The 4,710-nt window shown below is 45.7% G+C and overlaps 1 non-coding gene across 1 annotated transcript; it reads left to right on the forward strand.

Moving 5' to 3' along the window:
- Positions 1–3,555: 3,555 nt before the first annotated feature.
- TRNAN-GUU lies at positions 3,556–3,629 on the forward strand. The gene has a single exon. It is a non-coding gene; the product is annotated as a tRNA-Asn (tRNA).
- Positions 3,630–4,710: the final 1,081 nt, after the last annotated feature.

The raw sequence follows: 4,710 nt of genomic DNA on the forward strand, positions 1-4,710 counted from the left end.
TTTCAATAAGGGGATAACTTTGGAAAACATACATTGTTCTTTGCGTAGGGGTGGGTTAAAACAGCTTTAAAGTGTGAATTGGTTCCCCCAAAACCCATTCCATTCTCTTTATTCCATTCTGTGTACTATCTTCTCAACTTTTCTATTCTAACAGAAAAGTTTGTGTATAAAGATGGGTAGGAAAAAAAGAGTCAAGCCAATTTAAAATGGGAAAAACATTTGAGTGGTGTTTGTTAACAAAAGAGAATTTCTTCATGGCCAAATGGCATGAGAAAGGATTCTTGGCATAATTACTCATTCGGGAAACACACATTTAAAATGCCATGATACAGCATTACTCACCCATCAGATTGGGTAACATTTAAGAGACAGGGGAAAAAAACACTGGCTTCTAAGAATGCAGAGCAACTGTAACTCTTATTAGTAGCAAGAGAATAGAATAGTGCACTGGGTGCAGTGGCTCACTCCTGTAATCTCAGCACTTTTGAAGGCTGAGGTGGGTGGATCACTTGAGGTCAGGAGTTTGAGACCAGTCTGGCCAACATGGCAAAAACCCATCTCTTCTAAAAATACAAAAAATTAACCAGGCATGGTGGTAGGTGCAGTAATCTCAGCTACTTGGGAGGCTAAGGTAGGAAAATTGCTTGAACACAGGAGGCAGAGGTTGCTGTGAGCCAAGATGGTGCCACTGCACTCCAGTCTTGGTGAAAGATTGAGACCTTGTAGAGAGAGAGAGAGAGAGAGAGAGAGGGAGGGAGGGAGGGAGGGAGAGAGAGAAAGAATACAATAGTGTAACCGTTCTAAAATACTGTCTGGTAGTTTCCAATACAGTTAAAAATACACCTGCTTCATGACCCAGCCATGGTCATACTTAACTTCATACTTAACAGAAATGAAGGCACAGGCCCATAAAAAGGCCCGTAGTAGAATATTTGTAAACACCTTATTCACAATCGCCAAGACTAGAAACAGGCCAATTGTCCATCAACTGTAGTGTATTCACGTTAGAATAACACTTATCAATAACACCAAAAGGTTGAGATACATGCCATATAATGGAAGCATCTCATAACCATTGTTGCATTTAAAAAAAAATAAGGCAAAATCAATACACTCCTGTAAGTGATTTCAAGAATAAGCAAAAGTAAATCACAGAGATAGAAATCAGAATGGTGCCGGGTGCAGTGGCTCAAGCCTGTAATCCCAGCACTTTGGGAGGCCGAGGCGGGTGGATCATGAGGTCAAGAGATCAAGACCACCCTGGTCAACATGGTGAAACCCCGTCTCTACTAAAAATACAAAACATTAGCTGGGCATGGTGGCACGTGCCTGTAAACCCAGCTACTCGGGATGCTGAGGCAGGAGAATTGCCTGAACCTGGGAGGCAGAGGTTGCGGTGAGCCGAGATCGCGCCATTCCACTCCAGCCTGGGTAACAAGGAGGAAACTCTGTCTCAAAAAAAAAAACAAAAAAAAGGAAAGAAAAGAAATTAGAATGGCGACCACCTACGTGGGGATGGGGTGAGGATTGACTGGAAAGGGGCTCTACTGACTTTTTGGGCTGGTGAAAACTTCCCATAACTTGATCTAGGTGATATTTTCTTATGTCTAAATGCACTGGGCCACGAACTCAAGATTGGTGCACTTTGGTCATTTACTGATAGAAAATAAATAAATAAAAATTGGGGTTGGGGAATGTCATTAAGTTTCGATTTTATTGCATTCTTTAGGTTTTACTTAAAATACCCAGTCCGAGTGAGAACTCTCATCTTCTCTTGTTCATTTCTGACTTGGTCTGAAAAGGCCCCACGGATATTTGAAATATTTGAGCTAGAGAAACAGGTAGGGCCACATCATGTCGACAGCAAAAGATTCCAATAAGATTGACGGAGAGGGAGCTTCTCACCTTTTGGGTGTTGCACTGGCTCAGAGAGGGGGCAAAAGTCTAGCCTTTCAAGATGATGCGCCCCGGCGTGCAGCGTAGGGGTTCCTTCTATTCTCGCCACTACAGAGAGCTTCCAAACCACAGGAAAGTTGTAATCTCTCTAGTCTCCGCTAAATGGGGCATCGTAGGCTGCGGCTGGAGGCTAAAGGGAAAGAAGAACGTTCCACGCTAAAAGGGACACTGCCTTGGTTGGGACTGGAATCGAGATTGGCGCAGCCACAGCGCAGAGTTCTAACCACAATGCGATCACATGGAGCCACTGGAGCTGAAGCCTGCGCGGCTCCTTCTTTAAACTTAATGTATTGGGCTGCTTCCGTTTTGGAGACCTAAAAGTCCACCTAGATTTCGTTCTTTCTTGGTGTCTCTCCATTCCCTGCCCCCTTCTTCCACCATTCTGCTACAACACACACACACACACACACACACACACACACACACACACACACACTTCTCATCTCTCCATGGTGCAGTCCTCACCACTGCACAAAGCTACTGCAAAGTTTTGTTTCCCGGGTTCCTGCCTCTGCTGACTTCCTTGCCTTCTTCCTGGCAATTCCCTGTTTGACCCACCCCCTTCCCCACTCCAGGCACACACCTGAGCTCCTCAGCTCCACACGTAGAGTGGCTTGACGGGGCAGGACCCCTCTCTTGCCATTCGCCCCCAGAGGTCCTCGCCCCTTGCCCTCCTCCCGGGAAGCGATAAATCAATGGGAATTAATGTTTTTTGAAAAGAACTTACTTCCCCTTCGCGACCAGTCTTGGTGACATGGCGAAATGCTGTCTCTACAAAAAATACAAAAAGTAGCTGGGCGAGTGGCCTGTGCCTGTTGTTTTAGCTGTTTGGGGGCTGAGGAAAGAAGATCGCTTGTCCCCGGAGGTCGAGGCTGCAGTGAGCCATGTTTGCACCGCTGCACTCCAGCCTGGGCGACCAAGTGAGACCCTGTCTCCAAAACAAAACAAAATAAAACAAAACAAAACTTCCCCCTGGAAAAACAGTTCATGATTTCTATTTTCAGGGCTCCTTAAAGAATAAAAGCTAAAAGATTCATTTGACAAGACCTATTACAGTGGTATCCTATCCCCTAGGTGCACGCCCTGGTGAGTGCCAGACCCTGCTGCAGAGGGGGGACCCACCAGCGACCCTCACCACCATCCCTGCCCTGGTGGAGCCCCCATGTGAGAGACAGAATTTGAAGATGGCAGCGGAAGCTCTGCAGAGGCGCCGAAAGAGACTGGGCATGATGGGCACAGGCTGCCTTTCTCACTGAGTGAAGACGGCACAAAGAATGGGAAGAGCCCTCCCGGCTGGGAGTTCAGCTTCCCTTGGGCTCCAGGCGGCTTGGGCCGCTGACCGGGTGTTTCTGGGGGCTTCTGAAGCAGGCCAGGGGCAAGGCGGCTGAAGGCCATTTGGCTGTTCTTCTGGCTCCAGAATCTCCCAGCGCAGGTGTGCAACGTGACCAGAGCGACTCAGGGCTCTAAACTCTCAGGTTTTCCAAGGCCTTGCACAGTTGTCTAACGGGTGGTGGCGAGGAGAGGGCTGAGGACCCAAGAGATGGGGGTAGTTTGGTAAGTGCACGCTGCCTTCGGGGCCCCGTAGATCCAGTGGTTGTGGTGTCTGTGGCACAATTGGTTAGTGCGTTCGGCTGTTAACTGAAAGGTTGGTGGTTCTAGTCTACCCAGGGATGCCTCGTGTTGTGTTTTAACTAGTTTCTGTTGATACATAATCAACCAAGTTAATCAGGATATACTCGTGTCCTCTTCTCCACTTTCTTAGGTCTGAGACTTGAGAATGACCAACTGTGCCTTATACCTGTCAAACTAAGGAATCCCAGAGAGGGTAGGCAGTAATTCACTTCTGGTGTGAAAAAAATCTTCTTTGCTCCCATGGAAGGCTTGGGTAAGTAAGGTGCCTCAAGTTTTTAATTTATAATAATAGGAGACCTATTACAGTGGTATCCTATCCCCATGAAGTTCCTGGGTTTACTGACTGCTCTATCAATGTGACCAGTGGAATCAGTCATCCTTATGGTGATTCTTGCCACTGTTTGTAAAAACAGCTTTTCTTCCTCAGTTTGTGCACGATTTATTTAACTCTTTTCAAAATGTTTTTGAAATGAGGTGTATTTCATGTTTTGGGATTACAAATGATGCTGCAAACACCACCATTCTTGTACACATTTCTTTGGTCACTGCTGCAGTTATTTCTATAACGTAGAGAAAAGGATTTGCCATTTTTACATTCAGCACTTATTCAACACTTCTAATTTGAGTACATTCTACAAATTTATCTTTCACGTGGGTCTGGAACGATGGGCCACAGTGACCTCTTTGAAAGCTTTCTGTTAAGTCACTTATTCAAAGGGAGCAAAATCACAAAGTTCCCAGGTGATATTTTTCTTCTCACTGTCCCTCTTTCCTTCATAAATCTTGGTTTTGCTTTTATTCTATGAAACAAAACTGACTCTCTTTCTCCCTCCTATGCGATGGTAGATTAGCTGCAAATTTGTATTCTTTGATAGATTTCTGCAGGGGCCATGTACATAACAATTAGCCCATCTGAGATACATCATTGGAGCCAACAGAACCCTGCACCCAACAGGCACCTTGTGTAGATTTGGACCCTTAGAGCTACTGGCTCATGTTCCTTTGGCTTTTCTATTGAATGTCATGATGGAAATTGAGCTCTTTGGTCTTTACTCACTATGGCTATAGCATAGTTTCTCTCTCTCTCTCTCTCTCTCTCTCTCTCTCTCTCTCTCTCTCTCT

This window comes from Sapajus apella, unplaced genomic scaffold (assembly GCF_009761245.1).
Source record: "Sapajus apella isolate SASKATOON/1434 unplaced genomic scaffold, GSC_monkey_1.0 scaffold265, whole genome shotgun sequence".
NCBI lineage: Eukaryota > Metazoa > Chordata > Mammalia > Primates > Cebidae > Sapajus > Sapajus apella.